Source organism: Pieris napi, chromosome 14 (genome assembly GCF_905475465.1).
Source record: "Pieris napi chromosome 14, ilPieNapi1.2, whole genome shotgun sequence".
NCBI lineage: Eukaryota > Metazoa > Arthropoda > Insecta > Lepidoptera > Pieridae > Pieris > Pieris napi.
Genome location: NC_062247.1, coordinates 10654407 through 10673827, shown reverse-complemented (window position 1 = coordinate 10673827; position 19421 = coordinate 10654407). Strand labels below are relative to the sequence as shown.

The following is a 19421-nucleotide window of genomic DNA, read 5'->3' as shown; positions in this document are numbered from 1 at the left end:
AATGTTTGTAAGGGCAACTATTACATCATACTCCTCATCACATTATATATATTATATTATTATAATATATATTATTATATATTTAAAGGCAATTAAATATTTATTCTGCATATTATATACGCTGCTATAACATGATTCCTAGTGAAATGTTAGAACTGCCTTTAAACAGATTCAAAACACATATTAAAAAAAAACATTAATGCGTAAAGGCGTGGCAATAGTTCTAGTTATATTGTTATAATTTGTTTTGTTATCTTTGAAGTGTTGTGAATATGTGTGTAACGCTACTTTTTTGGTAGCGAATGTGGTAAATCACAGAACAGATTTTTACACGCTTTATATTAGCTTCACCTGTATGTATGTATGTATGTATGTAACCGACTCCTTCGGACTCGATTTTGACCAACTTTTAACGGACAGATTTAATTCAAACTTTGCGCACCTGTCAAAGATCGATGACAATGCAATAAACCGAGAAAAAAAATAAAAAATTAACTAAAAAATAAAAAATATTTCTGTGCCATATTTTTCGTCTATCGAGCAACCCTCAATAATACCAGTATTTTTGTTCATTACCATTTTCAGCCTAAATTAGGAATTATTTTTCACTTTTTAGTTTGATGTGCTTTAAAAGCGTGTTTTTTTGTTTTTTTTAACTATTATTTATTTTACTTATGTAACTTTAATGACGTGGTTTATGACATTTTCCTTTGAATAATTGTAATGTAGAGGGAGAGTTAAACTTGCTGAGTTTCTTGCCAGTTCTTCTCAGAACAAGGCCTCCTGGTGGTTTTAAGAACGGATGGCGTGGTCTTGCGCTTTCGCAAATTTTGTAAACGTTTTTGACATTCATAAGCATGCCCTAAGACGCATCTAAACTGAATAAACGTATTTTGATTGATTTATTTTGTTCGAAATATTGCTTACAAATCACTGCTTCTCAACAATATGATAGCTTTTATGCGCGCGATTTTGCCTCGAATCAGAAAAGCGTAGTTTGAATTTTATACATGGTACTATGTATATATAGGGTTGTCTATATGTATTTGTATCGGGATAAGGTTGGTAATAGTTTTCATGCAACGACATGTTAAATATATAATAACTATTAAAGATAATAGGGTCATTCCACGTCAAATCGACCAATAGTTGGACTCGACCCCTTTCGATTTGGATAAATTTTGGTCAGAAGTTTTCTTTTATCCTATAACGAAGTTCTGCCAAAGGAAAAAAATTAAAATTTTTTTTTTCAAAAGTTATGCAAAATCCAAAATTTCACTATTTTCCATATTTTTTAAATTTATGTTTCAAAAATCTCGAAAACTATTGCAATTAAAAAAATCGCTTATGGTAAACTTCAAAGGGGATACTTGGGGCTATTAAAAAAAAAAATTTCCAAAAATTTTTTTTGAAAAATCTCCAATTTGTGAAATTTTGAATTTTTGAAAATTGTCAAAATTGACCGTCGACAATAAATTTTTGGCTCAAATTTTTTTGTGTACTACCTTGTACCAATCTTAAAAGATCCTGAAATTTTTGGAATTGTGTTTTTTGTTTTTTCAAAAATATGAATTTTTGAAATTTGTTAAAAAAAATTTTTTTCTAAAAATTTTTTTTTTTATTCAGTTTGGCAAATCGCGTAATTTTGATATTTTGAACAGTTGAAATTTTTATTTAGTGGCATAATGATGAGAAAAAAAACATTAATGACATTTTTTGGGATCATTTTCAAAATAAAACTCGTAAAAAAAATGATACTGACACCTGTATTATCATTTGATGTTAAAGTAGAAGAAGTGGTGACATCTGTGGCGTGACGTTTGAATCTTTACGTGTAAGATAAAGTTAACCTTTCTGATTTTTATTTCGAAGACAGTCATCATTCTAAGTAAGTGTCTAGAAATAACTCTTTCTTCAAATTCTAAACTTATAACAATTATCTTATCAAGTGTTTAATTTGAGGACATTATCTAGTTAAAATTTTGAGTGCAGAAAAAATAAGAGATTAGTGATGGAAAATAAAAAGTGTTCGATTGGATTATTTAAGAATGAAATATGCTCTGAAGAAAAATTTATTAATTGCAAAGATTTTTCTGACGAAGATCAGATTACTCTGAATTCTAGAAGTGGTACAGATGTTAGTTTTATTTGCTCTCAACATGACAAACAGTATCGTATCAAATATACTTCAAATCAAAAATCTTGTGCTGATCCCTTTAAACTTCATGACAGTATAGTTCGTAAATCTTTGAGACCAGTCAGTTTAAAATTGTTCGAACAGTGTAAGATTAGGTTACCTTCCATTATACCGGGAAGTAAACTATGCATTTCGTGTACTAAAAGAGTCTATAGTGAATTACCAGAACATCAAAATGAAGTTGAAATATTTGAAAAAACTGTGAATGTCGAAGAAAGTCAACTAGTTGAGAGTGTCTCTGAAGATTCCGTTTCCAAATCATCAAAACCATCCGAAACACCTGACCAAGTAGGAACTCCAATATTAATTCAAAGCCTGGTTGACGAAAAAATGTCCTCTAATTTATCTGAGAACTTGCAGTTGTCAAATGTGACAACTTCAACATCTGAAATGTGCAGCTCAACCGGTGAAACTTTTACACCTACTGAAATACATCTAGATCGCCTTAATTCTATTGCAAAAATTTATCTCCTGTAAAAAAAAAGATTTAGATCGATCAAAAACATACGCTCAACGGAAATATCATGAGATGACATCGAAACTGCAATCATGCTTTGAACATCTTATGGAAAATGATTCTGACACAATTAAAAATAAACAATTGAACAGAATGTCAAGTAAACTTACACGTAAAAAGCCCTATTAAATAAATTAATAACCAATAATAAACAAATATCATTAATGTTTTTTTTTCTCATCATTATGCCACTAAATGAAATTTCAACTGTTCAAAATATCAAAATTACGAGATTTGCCAAACTGATTTAAAAAAAAAAAAAATTAAGAAAATTTTTTTTTTAACAAATTTCAAAAATTCATATTTTTGAAAAAACAAAAAACACAGTTCCAAAAATTTCAGGATCTTTTAAGATTGGTACAAGGTAGTACACAAAAAAATTTGAGCCAAAAATTTATTGTCGACGGTCAATTTTGACAATTTTCAAAAATTCAAAATTTCACAAATTGGAGATTTTTCAAAATTTTTTTTTGGAAATTTTTTTTTTTAATAGCCCCAAGTATCCCCTTTGAAGTTTACCATAAGCGATTTTTTTAATTGCAATAGTTTTCGAGATTTTTGAAACATAAATTTAAAAAATATGGAAAATAGTGAAATTTTGGATTTTGCATAACTTTTGAAAAAAAAATTTTTAATTTTTTTCCTTTGGCAGAACTTCGTTATAGGATAAAAGAAAACTTCTGACCAAAATTTATCCAAATCGAAAGGGGTCGAGTCCAACTATTGGTCGATTTGACGTGGAATGACCCAATATCTTTATCGCAATAGAATAAGCTGCATTTGTCTGCCAAAGGTTAGGTTCTATTGTTAGTTGTTAATTATTGTATTTTAGTTATCCCCTTTCAAACAACGCTCAATTATAAGCACGCTGGAGTTTCACACCTTCGTTGTTGACATCCCCAGGCGCCGTACTGCACGGTTTGGAATCTTGGGTCAATCTTGTAAAACAGCAAAGGAGTGGAACTCCAACCCCTTACATCATCCCTAGACAGTTTGATATGGGTTAATATAAGCGGCGATTTAATAGGCTCCTTGACCGGAGTATCCTCCAATAGGCCGCATCTCACTTACACCTTATCAGTTGGGATTGTGGCCTATCTGTTTAGTTCTGTAAGATGTATCATTATAAATATATTTTAATTACGAATATTAAACACCACTTCTACCGAAAAGAGTTTTCATTTTGACAGATTTGATTGTAACTAATAATTTAAGATGGCGCCTGGTAGATACCGGTGACCCCAGAGCTGGTGCTTTCCTCTCTCAACGAATAAGTATCGCAATACAGCGAGGAAATTCTGCCAGCGTTTTTTTTTTTTTTTTTAAGGTACACACTGCCACAGGGAGCAAACTTTTTAAATTTGTTTGATTTTCTTTTGATTATTTTTTAATTATTTGTGCTATTAGTATGTGGGTAAAGAAAATTGTAAATACGGTATATTTAATTGTAATGTTAAGGTTTTAATAAACGATAATTTATCAATTGTAATTAAAACGCTTTTGAAAAACAATATAGCTAAAATGACTTAATTCTTCAATCTATAGACGCGATTCTGAAATTTTGAATTCAAATGTAAAACCTTGAATAAATCGAATAACAACTTTTGAATTTCAAATTAGATTTTTGTTTCTCTCAAGGGTACTAAAATGCACTTCGGAATTCCTTCGTTATTTGCGACTTAAAATTTATCAATCGCTATGAATTTCAAATGGGCTAAGGTATTTAAGCGATATCAAATGTAACTGATATTTTTGTAAGCAGTGTTGGCGTAGTGCCTATGAGCTACTCTACTCACTTTTCGTGAGTTACAGAATCGCAGGGCTGAGGTTCTTTGTTCACGCATCGCACTCGCTATTTGAAGGAAAATATTATCGAGAGTCAACATTCATTAGACTCAAAAAGTTGATAGCCTGTTGGAAAGAAATCTGATCACCTACCTTTCTATTTAGAAGTAAACCTAATCAATAATCATATAACCTAAGCATACAAAGGTACACTGCTACAGGGACCAAACTTTTAAAATATGTCTTTTTTTTTATTCATTTTAAATTATTTGTATTATTACTAATAGATTAAGAAAATTGTAATGACTGTATATTTGATTATTATGATTACTAATAAACGTAGCCGATTAAAACTAAACAATTATATACATCAAATAAATAAATAAACAGTTTATGTGCAAATAAAGTCAAATCGCGACGGTATTCAAAAGATTTAAAAAAAATATAAAAGAAACTATATTGATTAAAAATACAAGTGTTTTTTTAAACGGAAGTCGATATTAGACTCCTATTTAAACGGTGGTCGATGTTAGACTAAACTTATTATCATTCTATTCTGCTAAAAACCCTTACATGATAAAATAATAAAACTAAGCATTCGTTGTAGTTGCATTAACGCTTATGGTGCGTTCTGGGTATATGTGTGACAATGTAACTACATTGATTAGTTATATAATTCCGTCCAATCATCTAGATAATCAAAGTTATATAATAAGAACATTAACATTGTGTCATAATAATAAGTTTTTTTATAATTGTAGAGCAGTGTTAGCCTAGTTGCTTCAGCGTGCAACTTTCATGCCTGAGGTCGTAGGTTCGATCCCCGGCTGTGCACCAAAACTTCCTTTCTATGTGCGCATTTAACATTCGCTCGAACGGTGAAGGAAAACATCGTGAGGAAACGGCCTTAGACCCAAAAACGTCGGGGGAGTGTGAAGGCCTATCACCAACATGCCTATTAGATAAACAAATGATCATGAAACTTGGGACTGATTTTTTATGATTTAAATATCTTTGCTTGTGTCTCTAGATTACAAAGCTAGTACAATGTTACCCATATTGTGGACTATGGTAGCTATATAGTGATTCAACAATTTTAATGAAAAACGTAATTTTATACCTTTATTGATTTTGTATAGAGCAATCTGAAACTGGTTATAAATAATAAAATTAATCGTGTGCAAGTTAATTACGAATAATACAGTGCTTGGCGTTAATTGACATGACAATTTAATTTTAAAATTACATATTTTGTGTTTAAAAGCTTTTGTATTTACGTACTAAAATACCAGCGCGTAATGGTTTTAATTAAAAATAACGACACAATGCATTCCGTGAATGTTGTGAGCCACAAAAATGCCATATAAGCCGTTTTTGATTTTTCAATTTATTTTTAATTGAACCAACATATTTGCATTGATTGACGTCATTTTTAAATCCATAACTCGTCATATATTTTCAATGTATCAAGTTTCAGTCGGTTTATCAATTCTGAACATATTGTTACGAGCTAGGGGATCGGATAGAAAACGCCGTAGATTTCTTCAAGGGTTTAAGTGCAATTAAATCTACGAGGAATTTGTTTACACTAATAAACGGAAATTACGCACAGAAATTCACAATGTATACTTTGATGGGACATTGATAGTTCTTACTTTAGTCTGTACACTTTTCCTTCAGCCTCGTTATGTCAGTTCCTCGCCTTTCTTTGTTATTTACCGTTTTGACAGCTATGACCCTTGACTTATTTCCTTACTAAATTATAAGGTATAAAAAATACTTGAATACTCTATCGACATACGAGTCATAGTACAATTTTTGACGTTTTTACATACATTAATTACTAAAGATTGATTTCAATGACATAGAGACATAGACATAGCATTTATTACTAACAAAACACACACACAGAAACACACAAAATAACAATAATAAAAAAGAATGAGAGATAACAATTTTATTCTTTTAAAGAACAAGGTACCTTTGTAATTGGCCCTGGCTCAGCATTACGCCGAGGAGCAGACTGTTCCACAGCGCTGATCATTCTGCCAGAGACCACAGCATCTAGTTTTTTATCATTCAGTATATCAGTCAATTGACAATATATTGTTTGAAACTGTGACTCGCTAAAACATTGCGGACCCATTTTCGTCTGTCATTAGCCAACTAGACCAACATTCAGTGGATACCAAAATAATAATAATTCCGTTCATCCAGGATAATTGCCCCTGCAATAAAAATTATACAAAAATACTATTAAATATTACATTCCTTTACATTGAATAGCCGTTAGAGACAGACTTAAATAGCTTTGTTTTGCTGGTATTATTATACGGTTTATTACGTAAATGTTATAATTACGTATTGCTGACACAATAATTATCTGTTATTATAATTATTGAGTGCCTGTATAACGTTTTTGCTTTGTTTCAGGTAAGTGAAAGATTTGGCAGCAGCAGAACGATATTAGTAAGTAAAAAAGAAAACAAAAGAAGACTCAACATCTTCATACAGTAATGACTGAGATAAGTTATTGCTTCCTTGGTTTTACATACTTAAAAATACCCACCTAAAAATATTGTCTTCGGTTTTTAGCGAGTAATAAGTTAAGTAACTTTAAAAATAGTGCTTTCAATAATCGTAGTCAGGGAAAGACTGCTACATTAAGTGGACGGATAACTGTTTTATTAAAATTAAAATATTAATTGCCGCGAGTAGTGAAACATTGCTGGCCTAGCGGCTTGAGTCTGCGACTCATCACAGGTTGTCGTTCCGAACCCTGGCTGGGTATCAATGGACAATTCTTTCTTTGTGCGCAATTAACATCCGCTCGTACAGTGAAGGAAAACATCGTGAGGAAACCTCGTGAACGTACCAATTCTTAATAGGCCGGTAACGCACTCGCGAGCCCTCTGGCATTGAGTGTCCATAGGCGGCGGCATCACTTATCAGATGCGTTCTGTAAAAAATAATAATTTTGCACATTGTGTATAATAATTATAGTTAAAAATGGCCATACATAGGCTAAATATAAATAAATCATAAATAAAAACACACACAAAAAATTCTTTATAAATAATATAATGTTGATTCTTTGTATTCATTTATCTTTTATTTTTTTGTGTTGTGTAACTGTTATGTGGAAACAAAAACTAATTATTTATGAATGTTTGTAAGTAAACAAGTTGTAACAGATATTTTCTATAAGCAAAACCAAATTGAAACAGTTATTGCGATTGCTTCGCACAAATATTATCGTAAGAGAGTCATTTATAGTTTAGTAAAATATTTATTCAATTTGCCTAAGCAAAGATTTTATTTGCGAAATAATATTTTTATTTCGTAAATTTGTCAACGTCGAGAGTAATGTTTATGTTCGGTTATTAATCAACTCTGTGAAATGGAAATAAGTTATACGATTTTCGTAAAAAATGGGCATTGGTGGTTTAATTATTCATGAAAGTTGGGAAATTCAAATTATTCAGTAGCTGTATGGGTTTTGAAATGTTCGATTGCAATTCCAATCAAAAATAGTCTAATCGCGGTCATATGATCCGAGAATATGTTTTATTTATAAAAATTTGCCAACGCTCGGCACCCTGATACATTGGTACAAGAAAAATAAAATACAATTTTAATGTAACAAGCACTTATAGGCAAATATAATATACACGAAAGAATTAAACCGAACAATTAAATTATAAAAACTAAACAAATATCGATTTTAAAGCGTGGTCACACTATGGATATCCAGACCTATCTCGTTTATCAGAATGCTCAATCTGGATATCGGTGAGTTTTGCCAAAACGCATTCTTCTGAATGAAGGGACAATGATGATGATGAAAATCCAAATGATTTTTTTAAATAAATACCTTCCTCTTTGAATAAGCACATAAAATAAAAATAAAAAATATGTTTATTATGGAATATAAGATACAGGTACTTATCACTTATTCCACGTCAATTAATTATTAATCCCTACTCATCGGTAAAGAAGACAGAGGGTATAGGCCGAGAGAAAAAGCCGGCGTAAAAAACTCTCGGTACCCTTTTAAAATAGCAAATCATCAAACAACACTTATTTTAAATTTTATCAACTAGATAATCGTTAACTTTATAGTAAGCCTCTTTATACACAGCTTTTCTTAAATTTATTAAAAGGCATAGCATTGATGCTGTCCCTGATTTCGAGTTGCTCCGTTCGTTTCTGATATCCATAGGCTTGAGACAAAACCACTTTGGGAGAGACGTGACCCAAATTACCAAACAAACTTATATAGGAACGTACGTTTCGTGACCATTCCCTTTTCTCGTTTAGTGTTACTGAGTCACGATTGTCGCAAAGTGGTTTTGTTTCAGGCCTCATGTCTGCCCACTTGTGTATAATAATAATGTCTTACACAGGTGTTCCACTACAATAGAGATCAGACACTTTAGATAAGCTTTATAAATGCTATTTGTAATAATTTGAGCTTTTAAGGCAAAATACGCTCGCGTCCTATTGTTTGGAATAATATGTCTATATCGCTTTTACACAACAAGTATCATTTATTTTTTATAATGATTCTCAGCATTCCAATACTGAACATTTTTTAATTTATTTGTAAAGAGTATACCAAGAATAAAAGCTTTACTAAAAAAAAACGAGTAGGTCTTGTAGCAGTTGAAAATAATTTAAATAAACGATAAATTAAATCATCTAGTCTAACTATATTTCGTTAAATTATAACTAGAAATCTCATATTTTGTATATTAATTTTTAGCGTAAGCTTCAGATATAGAAAATATATAATTTCTTGAAAGGCCCACTGGCTTCCTGCAGGTTTCAGATAAGCTTCCTGTCCGTTTGGATACTATAAATTTATAAAGAAATTTTAAATAATTTATTCACTACATTTTTTCTATTGTGGTTTCTATTGAATATTTTATTCTTATACCACTTTTTTTTATTTTTTAGACAAAACTTTTTGTTTTTATTTTTTTATGATACAACATACAAAAATACATACATACAACCCATAATTTTCACCTATTGTTATTTAAAAACTTATGACTTACTTAACTAACTTATGACTTAGGTTTATGTAGAGTCGAATCACTAAACGAAGTTCGCGGGGCACCTAGTTATTTCTATAATACATTTACGACTCATTGGTCTAGTGGTTAGTACCCCTGACTGCGAATCCATGGGTCCCGGGTTCGATCCCCGGCTGAGACGAACATCGATGTGATGAGCATTTGGTGTTGTCTTGGGTGTTTAAATATGTATTTATATGTCTATCTATCTATAATATGTATGTATATCCGTTGCCTAGTACCCATAACACAAGCTTCACCAGCTTAGCATGGGACTCGGTCAATTGGTGTGAATTGTCTTTAAAAAAAAAATAATATTAAAATGAACTTATAAAACTGGGTAACATAGTAATATGGGCCATCGGTCAGCTGAAGCAAAAGCAGTCACAGACAGCTTAGTCAAATCCAGCTTACGTTGTTATAGAAGCCAAGGCTTTATATTCCCGCCTACGTAGGCTTTTCTTAGTCTATAAGCGGCTATCACAATCGAGTAAACTCCGCTTATGATAGTGATCGGTATATAGCATTTTTATTCAGACTTAAAATGTAAAATAGTCTATATTTTTGAAGTTATACTTCTTTAGGCGCGTTATGAAAAATTGATGAGAGTGAAATTTTACGATGCGACACCGTTACACAAAATTATCAGTATGAAGTTGCCCACGGAAGATGCTACGGTATTGGACATAATTTAAAAACAACATTCGAATAATAATATAATTTATTTTACACTTAATATAAGAGAATAATAATAATAAATATTTATTTATTTAATTTTTCTAATGTAAACTGAACTTTATTGACTATAATGATTAATTACTCCTTTTCCAGTATTTGATTATTTTAATTGTAATTAATTATTTGCATGCAATCAAAAACTATTTTTAATAATGGAAAGGAAGTATAACTTCTTACGCGCGTACATAAGTACACGCACCCTTTTTTTAAATAAGTTTTTAATAGAACAGGGGGCAAACAGATAGGTATATGATATGATATAGCGATGCGGCCGCCTTTGGACAATTATAATGCTAAAAGACTTGAGCGGTTGTTGCGGGCTTTTAAAGAATTGGTACGGTCTTATTTTAAAGCGGTAGTAAGTCGTTTGCAACAAATATATGAATATCAATTGTTTATTTATTTCGTAATCCTACAGCTAACAAAAATTATATATAATAACAAACAATTACACTAATAAAGCCAGAGATCGAATACATAATATTTAACTACAAAATGGTTCAAAAATTTACAAAAGGAAACCAACTATAAAAATTAGTCAATACATTCAACTAAGTGGTATCTAATTTGGCTGTGTTGTGTGATGGTGTAAAACGTAAATAAATCAATAATATAAAATACATAAATATTTATATTTATGATATTCAATTCAAAAGCATGGACGGATTGGTTTCTTGAGAATCTTGTAAAGGACTTGGTAAGTACCACTGAATAGGTATAGTATCTACAAACTAAAAAATTGAATAGAGTCAGTTAATTCCTTTGAAAGCAGTGCCACAGAGCACAGAGTCTACAATACACATACGTATTAAATAATTATTACGAATTACAACAATTTGAATATGGTTTTACAGAATATTCAATCTTTTGAATTATCAATCACATTTCAATAATTGTTTTACTTATTAGACTTAGGGTCCTTTAGAGAGCGTACCAATTCTTAAAAGGCCGTCAGCGCGCTTGCGGTTTCGGTTAATACTTTCACATCTCATATAGTTTAAACAACAAACACTATAATTCACATTAGATATACAGTTTTGATAGTAGGTAGAACAGCAGAATTCCACATATTGAAGAATAACACTCAATACCACGCCCTTGGTGTTACATAATGTTAAGTCATAATTGAGCCTTTCGCGAGCGTTTATTAGCAATCAGCTAGTTTCCGGATGGAGAAACGTTAGCTCGAGCCTCTTAATTAAAACGAAGCGAACCACTAATTGTGCTTCGGTGGATTTATGCACGCACTTGCACCACTAATGTTTTCGTCTACAGAACATCAGGAAAACATTAAAGTAATAATGTATGTTCGTAAAAGAACTGTTGATGAAGTTGATGGAAAATATTTATTTATTTTAAAATTAGTAATAATTATATAATTAGCAAATAAATTATTGGGGATGCAACGGGCGGCCTTCTCAATAACAAGCGATCTCTTCCTGTAAACCTTGAAAATTTTCAGTCAACCTTAGTAAGGGTAAATACTAAAGGTAAAGGGCATGACCAAATCAACAAAAATTAAATTACAAGTAACACTGTAAAACTAGAATAACCAAACTTAATCTAAAATAAAATACCAATTTGTTTTACTATTTATGATCTAAATTAAATCTTAAGTTAAGATTTAGTATGTGCAACACAACCATACGTACCAACACACACGTCCATATGCACACAAACACACCCCAACAAAAATACAACTTAATACTTGGTCGTAGGCGGAAAACCGTCATGAGAAGAAATTCTATCTTAGATACCAGTGCCGATAACATTCAAACTTTTCAATTAAGTAATGGAATTGATTCAAAAATCTATTTTTATTTGAACAAATATCTTGTTAAAGCTTGGTTGAAGCTATAAAAGGCGCCATTGTTAAAATTAAACTAAATCTATTTTGTGGCCTTTTTTGATGATTTAGTCGATATCACCTTCTTTGGGGCTGTCTTCTGCATCGTCCTCAGACCTTGTATAAACTTTGCAAACTACTTTTCAAAAAACACTATTGAAGTCAAGACTTGGTATTATTGTTTTCGCCCTAAGGAATACTTTATTAACACACGAAATTCCTTTTTATCCATTTATTTAAACAAACAATAGTTCGTGCACTCAAAATACGAATCATACAAACTTATAGTACGACAGTTGTCAAATGTATACACGTGTCTTTTAAAAGCTAGTCCATTGGAATGTTACAATTTAAGGGCCAAACTGAACATTTGTTTGTTTTTTGTAAAAAATTGCGTCCTCTAACAAATGTTCAGCGAATGTAACATTTCAATGGAGTATAGGGCTAACTGAAAATTATATTCATTTAACACTGGTATCGCCATCTATGTTTCAGCCTAATAACCTATAATAATAAAATAAAGCCCGTTTTATTTCCAATCATGACATAAACAAATTATAATACAAAGCTTAGATTATTTTACATTTTTTTTTCTTTTGCTTGTTATACTATATCCTAGCTTCCTTCAGTACCATCGATCGGGACCCCTTCACGGGTAAAGGCCTCCTCCAGCTTTTTCCAACTGACCTATGGCTCTCTTTCTCCATTCGTTTCCTGCTACCGCTTCTATTTCTTCTATCCACCTTTTTTTTGGGCGGCCTCTTCTTCTTCTTACTCTTGGTCCGTTCCACTACTAACCTATCAGCTCACCGTTATTTATGGTTGTATTAAATGAACTCATAAATTAATATAAAATTAAATATATATAAATGTATTTTTAAAATGTTTTAAAAGATTCCAGTCGTGCGCTTAAATAAGTACTTATTATTTTAATAATCATGTTTTTATCTTTACATTTGCTTCTTTTTGCTTTGGTAAGTTTATAAGTTGTAACTTGTTCATATTGATATATCTTTGATTTTTTGTATTATTATTATTACGGCTGATAGAAACCTTTATAAATATTATCATGGCGTATAGCCGCTGTCGGCATATATTATTTTTTTATCGTTATTATAATTTCTTGTTGTCTGTATATTAGAAGTCCTGTGGTGTAGTGGTTCGATGTGTAAAGCTGTATTTCCGAACTCTTTATTATATTAGTTATTATTATTGTATTATCAATTAAGTTTAGCACTCTTGCACATCTTCACATTTATTTTTACTGTACTATTACTATTTTATTAGGCCTGTCTGAAAGCGATCGCTTAGTTCTTTTAAGTTTATTGCTTATACTATTATTTAATTCTTTAGAGATAAAAGCGTAAATAAATTATTAAAAATACATAAAAATAACTCTTGTAAGAATTATTCTGTAGACATGCTATGTTTTTATGCCTTTAATTCCATTTTAAAAATTATTAATAATTTATTCATTAATTTAAGATAGATTTATCGATTGTAAGTTGGAGACGGTGACTAGACAGTTGGTATTAGTCATAATGCTATTTTGAATCATTTTTAATAAAAAAGTGTTTAATAAAATAGTTTTGGTAGAATTGAGATAAATAAAAAAAAACACTTCAGCATTTAGGTTTGGTCCGTGATTTATGTATGTATTTCTTAATAGGCAGGTAGGTTATCATAGGTATTTTAATTGGCATAGACGTCTTGTGTGGTTGAAAAGAACATTGTGATAAAAAAATATTTGGCTAGACTATTGATTTTCAAGTCAAATCGTGCATGTTATATGATACAAGTGAAAATTTTTTAACACGCGGTTTCTATATGTCTAACTATCCGTAATTGTTACAAGCTCGTAGATTATTCTATACATAAAAACACGTGAAAACTACTATATTTTCTCTAGAATTTACTTTAAATAACAATATAGTGTTTTTGTATGTATTATTTAGTAGCAAATAAGAATCGCAATTTGCATATTAAAACCCTAATTATATTTTTTTCTTTGACTCTTAATAACTTTATTAAATCCGGTTTTCGGTATAATTTAAGTTTTAACACCAATTTATATTCTACAGTACATTCACTTATCTTTGTAATTATAAGAAGTTACACGAAATTTGACGTACTAAGTGCCTGATAATTTTTCATCACATTATTATACACATATTATAAAATACTACATTCGTTTTTAAATCGAGTTATAATTATTGTGTATATTTTCCTATTTAAAGGACTCTGATTTTTTTAAATAAATTAATAATATAAGAATTGTAACATTAATCGTAATATATTTAGCAAAATTACACTAGAGCATATCAAAACACAGAGATTACTTCAAAAGTCTATAGCACAGTGCAAAAATGTTTCTTTAAAAGTCCTGGTAAAGAAAACAGTTGAAAAACGAAAATTATTTTTTTAAATTTCAAGATTTGAAATTTGAACAAGTCTTGAAGGGTTTTATTAACGCATGGGGGGTGATATAGGTCGATGCGTCCACGCTCGTCTCACGCTGGCGTAAAGCTACGCTCCGCTCGAGTGGGTCTTGCTTTGTGGCTCGCGTTCAGCGTTCAGTGTTCACAGCCCAGTGTACACTTAGTTGCGAGTGAGCGCGCTGCCTTCGCGGCGCGCCCTCATAGCCACATGGTTTCGTTACGTACCGGGATTGAATAAAAACTTAAGTGTATGTGAATGGAATGTGTTGTCCTTGGTACATTTTTTTGTGTTAAAATCGTCCGGTAATTATTGCACCTGACGTAAGTTTTTTAATGAAGCAGGAAATAGTTTGATGGCTAATTTTATTGTGTATGTTTACGGTTTTGTGAGATTTTAAACGCGGTGTTATATAATCGAAATCATTGAATAACATTTGCATGTATAAACGTCTGACGGTCTCACGTATACTATGAGAAAATACTTCCTTGAATTTTTCATGTTTAGTTTCATTCATAGATTCAAAACTGTATCAAAAAAAGCTTATCTACGGATTTGATCGTTATCAACACGTTGTGATACTGTACCAGCGGGTAATTTAAAAAGTTGTAAAACTGATAAGGCAATTCAATCAGTAACTTATTCTCATCAAATTAATTTAAACGTTTCTAACAACTTCTTGTTTATTTATTAAAAACAAAGATCTATAATTCGTTTATGAAATAATAGGTAATTTATTTAATATATAACCCACGTAATGTTTTATAAATATTCATACAATTTTACTGTTATCTTGTTCGATTTAATATGTAATTGTTAATTTGTATTTATCCGTATTTTTAATCGAAACACAGTTGTATTGAATACAATTTATATAGAATGTATTTTAATCAAAAACCTTTAAAGCCCACAAGCAATTAATTATTAACAATATATTTTATACGATAAACAATAGTTACACATTTTTGCTCATATTGGTTTGATAGGCAAGTAATAATCCCGGGTCTGTCAGACACAAGTATTATGATATTAAGACCAAGTTAAACGTATAAACGAAACACTTGACCCACAAAACCATGAGGGCGATATACAGTAACTGTTATTCTCTGGAGATTATTAACACATAAAATCCGTATCTTGTAACAATAATACCAAATATAAACAATAGCTAAACATTTGACCGATTCTTCTATGGTTTGTCATTTGATATAAGTTGATCAGTAAATTATGTATGCAATGAGCGCAGTTGTAGTGAAATTTAATATTTGGTTGCGTTTTTCATTCATTATTGTTAGTAATTCTGGCATAAGCTTACTCGTAATATTGGTTCGTTAACTTTATAAGTTATTTGTTTAAACTAAACTCAAACAACAAAATACTGAGAGGTACGTCTTAGAGATACTCTTTATTATAAATTACTATGTATTAATATAATAATTATACAGGTAATACTAATGATGTGTACATTCTGATAACAATGTTTATTAAATCAATACCATTGTTTGATAATGCATGCTTTCTAAGTATATATATTTATAATGTTTCCATAACCGACGAGAATTGTGAATGTCATGAAAGTAGATAAAGCAAAGTATATCACAACCGTAGCAAGGAGATCCGTGGTCCCAGCCTACTCCTTCGGGAAAAAGGCGTGAACATTTAAAAAATATAAATAAATCAGTGGTGCTACAACCTCTTTAGATCATGGCCTTAGTTTCTGAATCTGTTTTGTAATAATTTTTAAATCTAATACGCATTTTAAATCTCACGATGTTTTCCTTCACCGTTCGAGCAAATGTTTAATGCGCACATAGAAAGAAAGTCCATTGGTGCACAGCCGGCGATCGAACGTACGACCTCAGGTATGAGACTCGCACGCTGAAGCCACTAGGCCAACACTGCTCAATGATATAAAAATCTATAATGTCATTTTTCTTTAACGCGATAGATGGGAAAAATATATGTTAAATTTTAATTGGAGTATCAATTCCTCATATAAGTGGAACCACATCTTCTACACAAATCATCTGTGAGATGTGATGTGAAACTTGGTTCACGATGAAAATGGTAGTTTTTAGAGTACCTATAAAAGAATGTTCTATTTAAGAGTTTTTTCATATACCTAGGAAATTTTATATTCTAGTGTATTTCAAATATAAACAATCGTAATCCTACAGCTAACAAAAAATATATATAAAAACAAACAATTATACTAAAAATATAGCCAATGATGGAATACATAATATTTACAAAAATGGTCAAACATTTGCAAAAGGGAAAAAACAATAAAAAATATTCAATACATTTCACTGAGTAATACCTAATTTGTAAAAGTGAGGGTATATAGTATGTGAAGGTGTGTAATGTGTATGTGGGGTGTGCTCATGATGCTTTTACAATAATTCGTAGAACTAGCTATGTGCATGTTAGAAATGATTTTTATTATTTCTTATTTCTTCCGCTGTTTTATAAATAAATTATTACGATGAATAAAAAGTAAGCCATTCAAGTCAGACGTTTTTGCAGAGATATATAATATTTTATCCTCCATAGTTATAAAATTAAAACTAGAAGGAAAAACAGAAACGCATGACTATATGTTTATATCACATACTTGAATCGAAGGTTTATTCATAATCTTAGTCCAAAAATAGCTATTTTTATTTGTAACATTTCTATAAAATGATTCGCCTAATAAAGAAATACTTACGAATTACTGCCCCACACGAAAAAGAGCATACAAATACTTAAAGGGACGGCAACGCACTTGCAAAAGCTTCTTGAAGTACGTCGGAGTCCGTAGGCGTATATATCGTATGCACGTTTGCCCCGAAATATGAGAAATTGAACCCTCGAAAGGCCATTGAAATTCATAACATTTACAAGACGTAGTTGATTTGGTTCAATGTTCGCCGACTTTTAAGGGAAGACCTCGGAATTCTCGTCACGATTTTCTCTCGACGATATGTTTATGGTCTTCTAGTTGCGAGCAGCTTTCCCTCTCAAGATGTATTTGCAATTCTAATGAACTGAATTGTAACTTAAAGGTGGACCATTTAGTTTAAGAACTTGGTTCACAGTTAACAATAGAATTAACATAGTTAAAGTTAAAGGTTTTTTTTTTGTATAATTTCGATATTTGAATATTAAGAAAAGAAGTGTTTAGTGGTATAAACAATAAGCACGTGTCCCTCACCCCTAAGGCCGGGCGTTCGTATCACAACTGTGCACCAATGGAATTTTCTATGCGCGCAATTACACCTTGCTCCTACGGCAAAGGTAAATATCGAAAGGTCTCAAACCCATATATCGAGAAGAGATAACAGAGAAAATGTTATTTTTTAAAAACACAGTTAATGTATGTACATTGTATGTACTACCGTATATTATAATGTCGGAAAAAAAGAGAGAGACACAACAATAAAAAAGTTACATTGTGTTAGGTAATTCTTTATGGCTTTTGGCATAGGCCTTCTCCACGTCCAATGATGCCTTTCAGGCGGGGATCTTGTTTAATAATGGCCCCAAGCGATTCGGATTTCGTCTTTCCTTCTTCCCATGTTCGTGCTTCGTATGTCCACGTACCACTAAGAAGTTTCATAAATATCATTCAAATGGTATTACATATTGATCGTGTCAATACTTTGTTTATGGAATCTTTATGCAATTGAGATATGAGAACGAAATAATTCATGAAATTTACGTGATGAAACAAAATTCGTGACGCGGTGAATCAATAGAGCTGTGTCTACGGGCGACAATGTTCTTTTTTTTGAAAGAACTTGAAACATTTTGTTCCGAAATGCCGTTTAGGTATTCGTTTTTAGGACGAACGTATTCCATATTTTTAAATAACGGGCAATTATAAAGATAAATTGATTTTAGGTAACGTTGCATATTATCCAACCAAAAGCAAAATCTAATGGAAGTGATGAAATAATTGTTGTCTCTTTCTATCACTGAGTAAACACATTTTGACAGAAGGAAAGGAAAGTTTTGTAAAACAGTACAATTAGACTTGGTATTTAAAATTTATAAGAGAGTTCAGAAATTAAATTAAAAAAAGTAATTCTGAACCAATTATTAATTGGACTTAGGGTCCTTGAAGAAAAGAGCCTACCAATTCTTGAAAGGCCGGCAACGCAGTTACGAGCCGTCTAGCTGTTTGCCTCCTGTTACATAAAAAAAAGAATACAGATGGGACCGTCGAACGTTGTGGTGGTTCAGAAAATATGTTTTGTCTCGTAAAAGTCCATCAGTTTTCGAAAATAAAACAAATACTTTCTTTCCCTCTGGTTTTGTAAACTACAAATGAAGAAAATTATTTATAATTACTTTTATGAGAGTAATAATGAAAGAATAACAATAGTTTTAATTGACACTTAAATGACGCAGTGATGTGCGAACACAATTCCACATAAAAAATGGCTATGGTAATGGTTCAAGAAAAATGCTTTACTAGATAACATTTTAATTTTACTTTAGCGTTGTTGGCTTAAGTGGCTGATCCTTGATGGTCGTAGGTTTCCACCCCAGCTTTGCACCAATAGACTTTTCTATCTATTATGAGGAAACCGGCAGCTCTGGACTCATAAAGTCGACGTCATGTTTTGACAGAAAGCGGTAGGTCCGCTTTCTGTTCCGCGTTTTAGAAAAAAAATATTGGTTGTTTGTAAAGTAGGTTTACGATCGAGATGTTTACGTGATAACGTACATCTATCGTTTTATTCACACTTTTGATGATAAATTTCGGGTGTAAATTGACAAGTTTACTTATTCGACTATGATATACATTTTTCTTCATACATTCACGGAATGACTGGC

The 19421-nt window shown here is 31.2% G+C and overlaps 1 protein-coding gene across 3 annotated transcripts in view; it reads left to right on the top strand.

Moving 5' to 3' along the window:
- Positions 1-19421, top strand: part of LOC125055911 (cAMP-specific 3',5'-cyclic phosphodiesterase, isoforms N/G) — a 343092-nt gene that overhangs the window by 79362 nt on the left and 244309 nt on the right. Inside the window, exon 1 of one of the 3 annotated variants that reach the window (XM_047658643.1) lies at positions 14770-14920. The exons of the other annotated variants lie outside the window; for them this stretch is intronic. The gene's annotated coding sequence lies outside the window, so the exon portion shown is untranslated. Of the gene's footprint in view, positions 1-14769; positions 14921-19421 lie in introns of those variants that run through there. 3 annotated transcript variants of the gene reach the window in all.